Below are 16,076 nucleotides of genomic sequence, written 5' to 3' on the forward strand. Positions count from 1 at the left end.
TTGAGATGAAACTTGATTTATATGAAACTAGACTCAGAACACGGTTCATGGACACCAAAATCAACTTCAAAGAGTTTCATATGAGGGAGATATGTTGCTCGAAACATTGCAGTAAGGATTAACGCCTTGATTCCGACCTTCAGTCACTGTGATGAATATAACTTTGCAACCACAACGAATTTTGGGTTGATTCTTGTTGCATTATAAAGTATACTCAAAGAGCTTTCTGGGGATAGGTCATTTGCAAAATTTGGAGTTGAATTGGAAGAGTTATGATCACTCAAAGTTGACCTTCGTTCTGCTTGAATCAGAATTCGAATTTATGGAGGCAAAGACCAGAAGTTCTACATTAATTGATTAAGCTCTCGAGCAACATACTACTCAAACATGTTATTGAGTAAAAGCACTAGAAGAAATGAAAAAATGAGAAGCCATTATCAGATGTTACTCGAGCCTGATCAAACAACTACATACTCAATCATTTTATCGAGTTCCTGGTCCTATCACTTCAGTTCTTCTCTTTTATCTTCATATGCATTATTGAGATTTTATAACCTATTGGATAAATGGTTTTCGGATAACGTTATGGATAAATGTATTTATTGATCACTTGATCGATAAACAAGGTTAACGTTATGGATAAATAGGCATTTATCGATAACATGATCGATAAATAGATTATCGATGAGAAGACAGATAAATGGTAATGCGGTCTACTCATTCTATGTCTTGCTTTAGTCTCCATCTATCGATCACCTTATCGATCAGTCATTTATCGATAATATGATCGAACATTGCTTCATAGCTCTGCATGCAGATAATTATTTTAGTAGCTGATCGATCACATGATCGATAATTAGCACATCGCTTTTAAACCATGATTCTTCGATCACTGGATCGATAATCTTATTATCGATAATATGATCGATCACCGCACTTCATGTTTACCTTGTTTTCACGTAACGTGATCGATAAATCAGCTTTTTGGTTTTACAAGAATAGATCTTTTTATCGATAATATTATCAATCAACCTTTTATCGATCACCTGTTCGATTAATCCACATAGTCTTTGTTTTTCGCTGAATATATTCTTACTCATTGTTTATCGATAACCTTATCCATTATCCATTTATCGATAATTTGTTCGATCATCAATGACTGAAGTTTCATTTCTGTAACACTTGGATTATCGATAATCTGTTCGATCAACAAGTGTTCGATCACTTGTTCGATCATGGAACGTTTTCCGTTTAAACATCAGTCGACTATGATGATTCTTAAAATCAATGATCTATTTTCTTTCAAGCTTTTCTCAGCCTTCTTTTTACACATAACTCTCTATTAAAAGGATACGAAGGCAAACATAACTTGAAAAGGTTTATTCTTGCATAAATCATTTTTGGGTCACTGTATTCATGCTTCATCATTTATCGATCATTTGTTCGATCATCATATGATCCATAATCTATTCGATAATTGCATCTATCTGCTATATCTTTTCTTCATGTAATTAATCGATAATATAATCGATCAAAGCTTTATCGATCAAGTAAGTTCATCTTACTTTCTGAATATCTGAACATCTGATGACTGATTCCATGTTTTCCAACTTATTGTTTCTAAGATTATCAGATACTTATCACTTGATCTGAGGAAGATTATTTCAGGTAAAGAGCCACAACGAATTTATGATGTGAAGAATCGACTTTGGTTAGAAGCTTCCAACGGCTAGTTTCAACGGTCATATTCTTCAAGCCAAAGGGGAAGAAAATGCTCAACGGTCAAGTATCCAACATCATCTATAAATAGAAGAGCATTCAAAACAAGAAAAAAGGAGAAGAGTCTGAGCTTACAACATCAAATGCTACAATGCCGAATCAATACATTCTCATTTAGAGCTCCGAAAGAAAACTCCTTGTCTCTATGCTCCATAGACGAAAACATATGTATCCGTAAGATAGAGAGGAGAGTTTCCCAAATGTGCTTAAGATTCATCTATCACTTCTTTGAGAGAAGAAATATTCAATCTTCATTATCATTATTAGATTGTATCCTTACGGTGAGTAAGGGGGAGTATTTACCTCGGTGTGAGGCTGCTGCTGAATAGACTGGTTAGTCTAAGAATTGTAAGTGGCGTCACAAGTGCCCGGATCAAACTTGTGATTGTAGTGGTTCTCAAGTACCCGTGTTAAACTTGAAGGAGATAGTCGATTGAAAATCTCAGGGGGAGCCTGGGGACTGGATGTAGGTCAGTGAGGACCGAACCAGGATAAATCACTGTTTGCATCTTCTCTTCCCTTACCTCTTTATATTTCTAGCTAAACCATTTTACTACTATGATTATGCTTATCTCGATTCATTGTTTTTTATACTCAGAATTTCTTATGAATTTCATTACATGGCGAAAAGATTTTTAATTTTAATCAACACCCAATTCACCCCCCTCTTGGGTGTTCAGCCATTCCAACATAGAGGAGTTTTGTTGTCTTCATCTACTCCCTTCAGACCAGTCGCATCGCACAACCCCCGTCAAACAGAGTCGAGCATCACACGTAACAGTCCATCCGAGTTGGAGTGTCAAGCTCACCGAGAGAAGGGCCTGTGCTACAGCTGTGGAGAGAGTTTCCGTCCTGGGCACCATTGCCAGTCCTCATTCTCCCTCATGGAAATCACCAAAGAGGAGGAAGAAGTGATACCCACCGATTGAGGAAGAGGAGACTGCGGCATCGCTAGTTGGAAATAACGTCAAAATCTCCTTTAACGCCATTCTGGGCAGAACTTTGGTGTCAACTATGAGCTGCAAGGGACCATATAGGGCCGAAAGGTACTAATTTTGGTGGATAGTGGCTCCACCCACAATTTCATCTCAAAAAATTTGGTCTCTGACTTGCGTATTCCAGTTCAAAATGTCCCTGTGTTCAGTGTTCAAATCAGCAATGGCAGTACCGTCAAATACAACTGGGTATGTAATAATCTAGAAGTCAAAATTTCTGATTTAACCATCAGACAGGATTTCTTCCCCTTCTCTCTCGACAACACTGACTTGATGTTAGGAATCAAGTGGTTAGCATCACTAAATACCATTGAGGCCAACTGGAATAAAATGTTCATGATTTTCTGGGTAGATGGAAAAAAATACAAGTTACAAGGAGTTATTCCTAAGGCCAATGCTCCAGTACGACTTCAAAGCTTAGTGTTAACACACGAAGTTGAGAAGGAAGGGTGTGGTACAATGATTGCTTAGGCTATTTTTGATGAGTTTGGTACGGTAGTCACAGAACCTAAATCACTACCACCAGCTCATGGGCAGTATCATGCTATAACCTTACTTCCAAATTCGTCTCCTCCCAACTTGAGACCTTACCGGTACCCTCACTTCCAAAAAGATGAGATAGAGTCCCAGATTTCAGAGTTATTAAGTCATGGGTTCATCAGACCCAGTTCCAGCCCGTTTGCTAGTCTGGTGCTACTGGTGAGTAAAAAGGATGGCTCTTGGCGCCCCTGCGTCGATTATAGACGTCTCAATCAGATTACCATACCAGATAAGTATCCAATTCCTAATATTGATGAGTTGCTGGATGAACTACATGGGGTAACTTATTTCTCAAAAATTGATTTACATTCTGGGTATCATCAAATCCTTATGATGCCATCTGATATTCACAAAACTGCTTTTCGGACTCACTCAGGGCACTATGAATTTGTAGTAATGCCTTTTGGGCTTACTAATGCCCCAGCTACATTCCAATCTATTATGAATGACTTGTTTAGACCATTCTTGAGAAAATTTGTGCTCATATTTTTTGATGATATACTAGTATATAGTGCGTCTGCTCAACAACATTTGGAGCACCTCCGCATTGTGTTTCAGGTGTTGCAGCAACACTCCTTCTTTGCCAATGCAAAAAAAATGTTCAATTGGGCAGACTAGAATTGACTATTTGGGCCACATTGTGTCAAATAAAGGAGTGGAAGTGATACCAGAAAAAGTGACAGCCGTGATAGATTGGCCGGTTCCAAAAAATGTCAAAGAGTTGCGTGGTTTTCTGGGTCTCACAGGATATTACAAACAGTTTGTGAAGAACTATGGCCTACTTGCTCGACCCTTGACAGATTTGACAAAAAAGGATGCCTTTGAATGGTCAAATCTAGCTCAAGACGCATTTGAAAAATTAAAAGTTGCATTAACCACTACACCGGTGCTAAGGCTGCTTAATTTTCAACTCCCTTTTAATGTCGAATGTGATGCATCAATGGAAGGAGTAGGGGCTGTGTTAATACAAGAGGGACATCCTATTGCTTATTTTAGCAAAGGATTCTCCTTCTCAAACAGATTCAAGTCTGCCTATAACAGAGAGCTTCTCGCATTGGTGCTAGCTGTTCATAAGTGGCACCACTACTTATTAGGTCATCATTTCTTCGTGCAGACTGACCATCATAGCCTTAAGCATCTCCTGGATCAGCAGACATTAAACACCTCTCAACAAAGACTTCTGATCAAACTCCTTCCCTTTGATTTTACCATCCATTATAAATCAGGTAAGGACAATATAGTCGCTGACTCACTTTCATGAAAGCCCCAATCTTCAGAATTCTTACAGCTAGTTATCCCTATGGTGGATGACCTGAACCAACTGCCACAAGCTTTAATGGAAGACCCAGAAACTAAAGCAGTTATTGATGGACTGCAACAGAGTCCAAATCCACTCTCCCCATGCAACATAGTCAATGGCAGATTATATTATAAAGCTCGCTTAGTCATACCACGTCAGGGTGGTTTGAGGACCAAATTGCTAGAAGAAGCCCACGCAACCCCAACAAGAGGTCACAGTGGATATTTAAAGACTTTAAAAAGATTGGGAGCACACCTCTATTGGAAGGGAATGAAGGGCGATGTAAAACACTACATCCAAGAGTGTTCTACTTGCCAACAAAACAAATATCAAACACTTGCACCTGCAGGCTTACTACAACCTCTCCCGGTTCCTGAACGCATTTGGGAGGATATATCCTTGGATTTCATCACAGGGCTTCCAAAATCCAGAGGCTTTGATGTGATTCTTGTGGTGGTTGACCGCCTTAGTAAGTATACACATTTCATTCCGCTATCTCATCCCTACTCTGCTAAAACAGTGGCTGGTCTGTTTTGCCAAGAAATAGTTCGGTTGTATGGCATGCCTCGGTCCATAGTTTCTGATTGTGACCCTCTCTTTTTAGGTAATTTTTGGCAAGAACTCTTTCATTTAAGCCAGACCCGCTTAAACACGAGCACTGCCTATCACCCACAAACGGATGGGCAAACCGAGGTGGTAAATCCCTGTTTGGAGACTTATTTGAGGTGTTTTATTCACGAACAACCAAGAATGTGGAGCAAATTCCTTTGCTGGTCAGAGTTTTCTTTTAATACTAGTTTCCATGTATCAGCTCAAAATACTCCATTCAAACTAGTATATGGGAGAAAGCCCCCACCACTTGTTCCCTATGTCAAAGGGGAAACACTAGTTGCAGATCTGGAAGAACAGCTAGAGTTAAGAGATGACATACTCAAGATTTTGCGGGAAAATTTGTTAAAGGCTCAAAATCGCATGAAATTACAAGTTGATCACCATCGTAGGGACCTCTTGTTTGCACCAGGGGATATCGTTTGGTTATGCCTCCAGCCTTACCGACAGAAAAGTCTAGCCAAACGGAGGTTTGAAAAACTGTCTCCAAGATTTTTTGGGCCCTATAAAATCATTCGACGTGTGGGTCAAGTGTCGTATGAATTAGAGCTCCCTTTAGATGCCAGGATTCATCCCATTTTTCATGTATCACTCCTTCGTCCAGCTTATGGCCAAACACCACCTACAAATCCAAACCCCCTCCCTTTATCTGCTGATATGGAATTGCTACTTACTCCTATGAAAGTGCTGAATCATCGCTGGGTAAATGATAGAAGACTGAAATTACTTGTTCAATGGGAGAATCATTCCACAGAAGACTCAACTTGGGAAGATTATGATTCTTTTTCTGCTCAATTTCCTGATTTTCGACTTGAAGACAAGTCATTTTTCCAAAGGGGGGTAATGATAGGGTACCTGACAAATTTAGACTGACTTATTCAAGAAGGGGGAAACGTGGCAGAGAAGAGTCAGTTTTGGAGTAGCGATTTACATGCTTTTTATTTTAATATTTCCCTGTTCTTTTTCTGCTGGCATATTTTCAGTTCCGAAATAAGAGGGATAGCCCTCTCCAACATTAGGATTAGTTGCTAATTTATCGTTGATTGTTATCTTTGGATTTTCAACTGATTTTCTCTCTATAATTTATTATAAAAAGGCTATCTGGCCATAGGAATAAAGACGACAATTCTTCAGAGAGTATGTTTATATTGGAGATCCTCCACCGGTCCTTTAGAGAGAGTGCTGTGAGATCCTTGCCGCTCTTTTTATTGGAATTCTTTTCTGTTACTTGGCCTTTTTTTTATTTCCGTTAGATCAGGTCCTTACCATATTACTTGTAAGAATCAAAAGTTACGTACAGATTGAGGATCGATTCATAGGAGAAGTTCAAATAAGGTATTTCTGTATATTTGCATCTATTAGCATTGAACTTGTTGAGAGATATATTATATTGTTGCATAATTGGGTTTGTGTCTGTAATACCATATATCTCCTATTCTTTTATGTAATATATATATATATATATATATTTTTCTCTTGAACTCTGGCATAAGCTAGCTTGCATAGTAGAGGACCAGCCTTTACCAATCAATTTATGGGAAAAAAGTCTATTTCTTCTTTACTTGTATCATGATCAACCCAATCAAATATGATGCCCAACCTTTCTAGCCGCTTGAATTTCCATATCAATGATATATTACACTCTACGAAACAAACATTGGCCTTTTACTTTGATCTTCAACATTAGCCCTGAATGTCCAAAAAGTCAGAGAAGATATGGTTGCATCTTAAACCGGCTCCGCTAAGGCTTTGTTTGGTTGAATGGAGGGGAGGGGATGGAAGGTTAATTAAGGGGAGAGAAGTGGAGGTGAGGAGAGGTTATGAGTGTTGTTTGGTTTGAGAGGAAAGGAAGGGAGGGAAGGTTTTCATGTTTGGTTCAGGAGGGAAGAGGAGGAGAAATACACCCTTGGAAGTTGACAAATACATTCTAAATTATCATAGATCAAAATAAATGCCAATCAAAGAAGTAGATTATAATCTTAAGAATATTATATAAATTATATAAAAATTTATGCAACAAGCTTTGAAATATTCCATCCTTAATTAGATAACATGGCAATCTCGTGTGCTTTATTTCCAAAAACTGAAAATCCAAAGCTAATTTATATCCAAGGGAAAATATGGCAGCCATAGTAAATTCCAGATATCCATGAATGAATATACGTGTGTGTGTTGAAGTTGTCACATGTCCAAGATGAAAAGAAAAAGTTGCCAAAATGGCGTGTTGGCAAACCATGAAAATTTTGGAACATATATATCAAACTAGGAAACGTGGCAGCTATAGGAAATTGAATAAAAGTTGAAACTGAATCAATATATATATATATATATATATATGGACAGGCAGATCAATACCAGCGAAAACAATGAATTTGGCGTTGCGACACCGATTCATCCCTACACCTCGTATCTTATACCAGCAAAAACATTAGTCGGAGAAGGAAAACATGGAAAAAAAGGAAAAATAACTCTGGCAGTGAATTCGAGTTCATATACAGTTTCATACTTAATATTATATGGAATGTAAATGGTTTTTAAAATTGCAAAGAATCGTGGATGAAGGCATCACTCTCGCTTACCTAAATGAAGATGTGTGAAGAAGTAGAAGCAGTTGGCAACACTAATAGCAGACAAGCTAGAGGAGTAGACACCAAGCAAGACAAGGGGAGAAGAATAACGGCTGAAAAGAAATAGAAGAAAAAAAAGGTTTTTTTTTTAACAAAAAGGGTTATTTAAAAAGTAATATGGATAATTTAGTCAAAACGAGACATAATATTTCTCTCTCCTCCAAAAAAAACTCCAAATTTGGAGGAGAACAAAAGGAGAGGAGAAGAGCATTAAAAGGCAACCCCCCCCCCCCAATTTTTTTTGAATCAAACACAATTTTTCATCCCCTCCCCTCTCTTCCCCTCCCTTTAAAAACTTCGAACCAAACAATGCGTACAACGCGGCTCCAGTATGAGCATTTGCATTCTTTGACTCTAAATAAAGATGCTAGCTCGGCATGCCCTGGAGATGCAGTATCAGGTATTAGATACACACCTTATTTTCATCCTCCCTACACAAAATACAATAACTTAGCTTTCATTTCATCTCTCACTGTCCTCCTCATACTCGTAAGTGGAGTTCCCCTTAAGAATAAGGCTGTGATGTGGATGCTATGCCCATAACTCTCACATTCTTGACACCCACCTGCATTAATGGCCTCTATTTGGTGAACCCAGATGGTAAACTCTTCGACTTGGCTTGGAAAATGGTAAGAGTATCACGTAGGATTTGGGTTGGCTTCCTAGGTGTGGCTATTCTGCTTATAACATGGCGTTATTATTTGGCTAGGCAAGAAGAAGTGGTTGAAAAAATTCAAGCGTCAGATTCATCCTAGCATCGGCAACGACAGCATATGACGCCGCCATCAGTGTTTAGTTCTCCATGTAGTGGCTATATCATTATGAATATGACATCTACCAGGCTTCTGAATTATGGATCTCTTCAGAGGATGCTGTTAAAGTATTGAGCCAAACATAGGAATTGTTCTTAGATTATTGTTACTTCAAGCAAGTCTTGTTACTTGTTTTCGTTAGTTCTCTATTATTCGCCTTACACATGTTAATAAATTAATTTGTTTGTTGTTCTGTGATTGAGTTTTAACTGAATAGGGGTGTTAAACTCTGACATTTCCACAATTTTTATTTTTCTGACGTCGATTTTGCAAGTGGAACTTGGTGATTGATTGGAATCCAGCATTAGAACTATTACATGATGAATAATGAAATTTATTATTTATCAAAAAAATAATGAAGTTTATTATCGATGCATATATATAAAGTGACAACTCTCCATTTTGAGTATTTTTACATGGTATTTTGAGTGATTTTTGGAGAGTTACTATTAGAATTTTGAGTGATATCTAAGAGTTAATTAAAGAAATTAATTTGGAGCATTAATTGGGAGTTCATTTCATTGTAAACTAAACATCTTAGTTTTAAAAGAAATAAAAGTAGTTAAAAGTAATTTTAGGTGTTAAGATTCCGTTATCTTATCTTATCTCTCTTATTTCAGTTTATTTTTATTTTATTTTAGTTTATTTTCTTTATTTTTTTAATTATGTTTTCTTCTTCTACCTTAGCCAGATGCGCCCCGTTTTGAGGAGTTCAGATTTGGGAAACCGAAGCCATAAGTTCACTGCAGAGGAATTAGGGAGAACGACGGCGTTTTAGCAAAGGAGAGGAGCGGAGAGCTATGGAGGGTTAAGAGCAAAGGAACTCCGATCGACTGGGGAGGCGGCGTTGTTTACTGTTCATCGTCTTTCTTCTTTGGGGAACCAGAGGCGCGGGCGAGGTAGCAAAAGAGAGGGAGAGGTCGAGCTGCACAAGGAGGCCACTGTTCATTCTCTTCCTCTCTGGACCAGAGGACGAGTTCAACGGACTGAGCCAGTGGATCGAGACCGACGGCGAGCACGCTGCTGTTCTGCCTTTCCTTCTCAAAGGAAGCTCGACGGAGTAGCTGAAGAGGAGGGAGATCAGAGGCTGCATTGTTTGGAGTTTTGGGTTCTTCTCATTCAGCTCCCATTCATTTCGTTTTCCATCATTCTACCGTTCAATTCATTCGTTCCACTGTTTATATTCTTCTTCCATTCCATTGTGTCATTTTGTTTTGAATTTATTGTTGCTCAATTCAGATTGCTTAAAGCCATGTGTGACTAGTTCGATAGACAATCCAGAGAAACTATGAGGTTGTTTGTGATCCACAAAATATTCCCACTTTTTAGTTATACTTAATTTTAACTCAGTTTAGTTAATTTTGGGTTTATTGTAACTTGCTTCGTCACCATTGAGCTTGTTTTGGGATTTAGAATTGAAATTGACGAAAGGAATATTAAACAACAGACCATAAGATTAAGTAATATGAAATTAGATTTGATCTAATTTGCACATAAGACAGATATATACTTAGAGGCCTACATAATAAAATTAGTGAAATTGGGTTAATTTGCTCCTTATATAACTGTGTGAGATATTACATGATTAATTAAGGTAGAGTTATAAGTGGACTGATAGGCATTTATAGTTATTAAGACTCTAGATTAGATGATTAAGTTTAATTAATTCAGTGGGGATAAGATCTAAGAAGCAGACAATAGATTAGTAATTCAGAGTTGCTCTTTTCGATATTTGCGTTTGTTAAATTTGATAATTCTTATTTTATTTTATTTAATTACAATTCGCTCAATTCACATTCGATATTAATTTTTTCAGCTTGAATGAAGCAAGAATTTTTACTGTCTAATCGCTTATGGTTAGCTAAGTTGTGTGTGGGATCAGCATTAATTTGCCACTACCTATTTTTACATCGTGTACACTTGCCGTATCTATATATAGTTATAACTTATAAGGCAAATGTGCTATCTTTTAGCATTGTCCAATTACGTTCAAATATTATGGGAGAGTAAAATATATACAAACATATGCATTGTTGATGAATATCACTAATATATATGATGGTTTTCCATACCTTATCTTGAGTTTTTAGCATTATAATATAGCTTAATTATAGTAATTATTGTACCCGAAAGACCAACCGTATAAACAGATGACAGCATCGACTGATCAATCCGTGACATACCCATTCACTTATATATACAAATATATATCTACTTGTTCGAAATTTCACCCGAACTCCCTCGGTTTTTCTTAGTCTCACACATCTCCATCTCGATCTTCTCCCACTTGTTTCTCTTCTCCCATTCTTTGCCTTCATCTTCATCTTCACTAGCTGCTATGGTAGAGTTGTATCAGAGCCCTAGGACGTGTAACTTCATCCAAGCCCATTAGTAGATAATCGATTAGGCCCCGTGTTTCTGGTGAGCACTTCCCATAGGAGGGCATGCTAGATTTAGTTATTGTAATATTACCTTTGATCCTAATTATAGGACCCCAATTATCATTTACAAATAAGATTTTATAATTAAGATAGGAAGTAGTACATAATTTGACCAGTAATGACAAATGAGATTGTTATGTACTTCCTAAATGTGATCCTTTATTAAGAACTTTTGAAGGATTTTCTTAATCTTATTTATAAGGGGAAAAAACTCCAGTTTAGATTATTTATTATTTTGTTCATTGAAATGAAATATTTATTAATTGGATCAATTATTAAAAACAACCACTCAGTTATTAAATGAGAATATTTTGGTGAAGAAATTTACAATTTTGACATATTTATAAAACCCAACTGGCCTTAACTAAGTTTCTTAATTTGTAAAAGTTAATTATTCTTCTCTTAAAAAAAAAAACAGGTGGAGGATGTGCAGAAAATTAACAATGAAGAAGTATTAGAAATAGACAGAAACATAATCAAGAGACAATAGGCTTTTATTTTTCAGTTCTTTCGATAGAATTCTATTAACACATGCTTCGAGATTCTTCTTTAATTTGCCCTCAGCCATATCATCCAAGAACTCACGATATATAATAATTCCATTAGCAGGAGCGATTACTTCGTTTTTTTGCGGCCATGTATAGGAGCTATGATTACCTCAAAACAAGCATTTTACCAAACGCTATCCCCTTACACACGTGTGTTTGAATTAATTGTAGGAACAACAAACTTTGGATAAAATTTATTGGTAAAAAAATTGTCTTAAATTATGATTCTTTAAATGATTATAAAATTGATCTCTAACGGTTATTCAAAACTTTTTTTAATAGCTTATGGCTAAATCAAAATTTTAACCCAATGACAGATTTTATCATTAAGACGGGCGCATATATCATCTTTAACAGAAATAAAGTTTAGCTAGATATAATTTATTATCGTTGGCTAAAAAAAAATTATCATAAACTCAATCTAAACAAGCAAAAAGTCGTCACTAAAAACTATTATATTAAATATTATTAAATAATAATACTATTATTAAATATTTATATTCAATTTTCTTGTTTGATTAAAATATTTATTTATAATATTTATTTTGTATAAAAAAATATAATTCATACAATATTATTTGTTATATTTTTTATTTCTAATTATTTAAACTATTATATTATTTATTTTAGTATTTATATTTATCATTATGTAATATGAAAATAGTATATAAAAATAATAAAATTTAATTACAAATTTTATCATGATTATTTAAGTCTCTCTCACACACATAATTATAATATCTCACTCTCATACTCACACTCATTTCTTTCTCCTTTCCTCTCTCTTACTCTTACACATACCATATTATTTCTTCAACCGTCTCTTTCTCTCTTTTTAACCCAACAACATGGAAAAATACTTTATTTTGTCATAACAAATCATATTAATGAACAAAATTATTCTTTAAATATATTTTTTTATAAAAACTTAAAATAATAATAATAAGTTAAAATATACTTTCTGCGGTGATATTTAGTATCGCCGTTGAAATTGTAGCAGCTAAAAGTCCTTTTTAGTGGCCATATTGGATCACTGCTAAATACTTTCAGCAGCAATATGGCTATGAGACTTCATCGATGAAAGTCATTTTTTTGTGGTACCATCTTTCCTTATGTGCAAGTTATCATCTTTATGTGTAAATTAGTCTCTTGTATCCAAATAATGCTTTGTGCAAATCATTTTTTTTATGTGCAACCCAACTTCTCTTATGTGCATCTTATCTTCCTTCGTGCAACCCATCATTCTAGGAATCATTTGTCAATTAATTTTCTAATGAGGGATTTGTCACCAATTTTTCCTTAGTTAATCCTCAAATTATATAATGAAAATAATTTCTAAATTAAACGGTGGTGAGTTTCATGTGCATTAGATTATTAGAATATTAGAATAAAATGTGAGAACAAAGGCACAAAAAAAGATGCACATCCCTCCAATTTCGCACTTATAAGTAGGGGTGCATATGGGCAGAACAGACGCCATGCCCGATACCCTACCCGAAATAAGAGCGGGCTGCAAATTACAGCCAGCTACCCGGCCCTACTCATAGAAGCCCTAACCATTTTGAGTAGGGTATGGGCAGGGCAGACTTCGTTGCTCAAAGAGTGATGCCCTGCCCTCATGTCATGAAAAAAAAAATTCTATCCACATCTAAAAATTACATTATATAATTCTACATTTTAACACATTAAAATCATCCAAAAATAATTTAAAACAAGTGAAATCATCCAAAACATATCCTAACAATTATCCAATTAAATAACATCAATAATCCATTTAAAGCAAGACAATCTCAATATTATAATTGAAGCTTTGAAGTTCAAATGGTATCACTCCTCACAATTTTCACAAAAAGATGGAACGTCTGAAAAAATATAAATAAAAGTAACTATAACTTTAAGGTATTAGAAACAAAACAATTAAAAAAAATGTACTTCTAAATTTTAAAGAATGAATAAATGCACCTTACCAACTTGGCCAATCACGCTTATAAAATGACCCTTCAATCACCAATAGCCATTAAATTCTCTCCTCCAGATGTAGCAGCACCTATGAAGTAATATATATATGAATTATTGAGGTTTAGGGGGGAAGATTACTAGCAAGTTGAAGGACATTTTCTGACTCATGAAAATTATCGAATTCACGAAGCTTGTCAACAAATTTAGACATTGATTGTCTAGGTCATTGCTAGTTTTGGCTACAAATTAGTGCTTCTATCATTTTGGGAGACAAAGAACTCCTACAATGATCAACCACACGTGCTCCAATGCTAAAGGCAGACTCAGAAGTCACTGTAGAAACTGGCATAGCCAATACATTTCTTGCCATGTGAGAGAGAATTTTATATTTTTTTGAATTAGCTTTCCACCATAACAGTATGTCAAACTCAGCTGTAGAAGGGATCTCATCTCTTGAGTCTATTGCTATATATCTATCTAACTCAGTTTGAGGATCTGTTGAGGTTTGTGGTAATTATGTAAATATTATTACTGTAAATATCTTAGGCTGTTATTAGGGAATAGATTACGGGATAACAGAAAGAGGATATCATGGGGAATAAATTACAGATAATAGGAAGAGGATATCATGGGATTTTATCTTAGACGATCTCAACGAATGATGGTTGAAGATCCTCCCTGTACTCTATATATTTTCGCTGATTCAATACTGGAATATATCATCGGATTATTCAAACTGAAAAGCTTCCACATGGTATCAGAGCAGAACGATACCTGCTCCGTTAGTTGATCCACCTCTGCACGTCGCACCGAGCGGGAGTTCCTCTCTGCAATGGCGAACTCCCTTGATGGGTCATCGACCGTCGATATCGTAAAGAGTGGAGGTCCCTCCGGGTCGATCTCTGCCTTCGATGGATCCCCCGTATCAATTGTTTCCGAAAAGCTCTCTCTCACGAATTATAGAGATTGGGCACAAGCTGTTCAACTCGCTGTGGGTGGTCGCGGCAAACTTGGGTATTTAACTGGAGAGACGCCGGCACCATCCGATAGTACCTCCGCGGCAATGCATCAATGGAAGGTAGACAATGCTCTCGTCTCGTCGTGGCTGGTGAATGCAATGTCGCCCCAACTCAAGCGAAGTTTCATGTTTCTCCCTTCGGCAAAAGCAATCTGGGAGGCAGTCCGTGACTCTTATTCATATGGGACTGATCACTCTCGACTATATGATCTCCGGCGCCAAACCTGGCGGTCTACCCAGGGCAAACGAAGTGTCACGGAGTTCTGGCTAGAACTTGTAGCTTTATGGCAGGAGCTTGATCTCCTGACAGAAGAAGAATGGACTTCTGCCAGTGATGCCACTCGGCATAAGAAAAATGTTGACGCTGAACGAGTGTTGCTATTTTTAGCCGGCCTCAATTCTGAGTTTGATGATGTACGGGGTCGGATATTGAGTCACACTACTCTGCCATCTACTAGAGAGGTGTATGCTGAAATCCTGCGTGAAGAATCCAGACGTGGGATAATGTTGCTTGACCCGAAGCCTTCTTCTCCTTCTGAATCCTCTGCTTTTGTGAGTCATGGTACCAGCTCGAATGCTCATAACAATTGGGGAAAAATGACATGCAATCATTGCAAGAAAGTGGGTCATACTCGAAATAAATGCTGGGATCTCCATGGTAAGCCAGCGGATTGAAAGCCACGGAAAGGTAAACCACATGCTAATTATGTTTCTGAATCATTAGACACGGTTTCTAAGTCTGAACCAACTCCTGTCGTCGCTCCTGCTATGAGCCAAGAGCAGATGGGTCAATTATTTGAGTATTTTAAAACTCTACACACCAAACAGCAATCTATTCCATCAGCAACTGTTGCGCATCGAGGTAATCATGCTATTGCACTAAACACTTTTGTTCCATCAAAGTGGATTGTTGATACAGGTGCCTCTGATCATATGACCCCAGAAGCAAAAATGTTTGTCTCTTATCTTCCATTGGCTGAAAAGAAAACAATTCAGACAGCTACAGGTTCTGCATCCCCAATAGCTGGCACTGGAACTGTCCATCTTTCTGAAAAATTACATCTTAACTCTGTCCTACATGTTCCCCACTTGGCTTGCAATCTCCTTTCTATTAGTAAACTGACCAAACAAGTCAATTGCTCTGCTCACTTCTTTCCCACTCACTGTATTTTTCAGGATCTCTCATCGAGGATGACGATTGGCACAGCTAAAGAGTATGATGGACTCTACTACCTTGATGTTTCTACTGTGAGTGCTCTGTGTTCCAGAATAAGTGGCTTCGTTTCAACTCCAGCTGATGTTGATATAGTATTAATGCATAAAAGGATGGGTCATCCTAGTTTTGCTTATCTGCAAAAAATGTTTCCACATTTAATTTCCAATAAAAGCACCATTCTTCATTGTGATATTTGTGAATTGGCCAAGCACCATCGTACTACTTTTTCCCC

The sequence above is a fragment of the Neltuma alba genome, unplaced genomic scaffold (assembly GCF_004799145.2).
Source record: "Neltuma alba isolate B1F8T4 unplaced genomic scaffold, ASM479914v2 tig00011320_pilon, whole genome shotgun sequence".
NCBI classification, from domain to species: Eukaryota; Viridiplantae; Streptophyta; class Magnoliopsida; order Fabales; family Fabaceae; genus Neltuma; species Neltuma alba.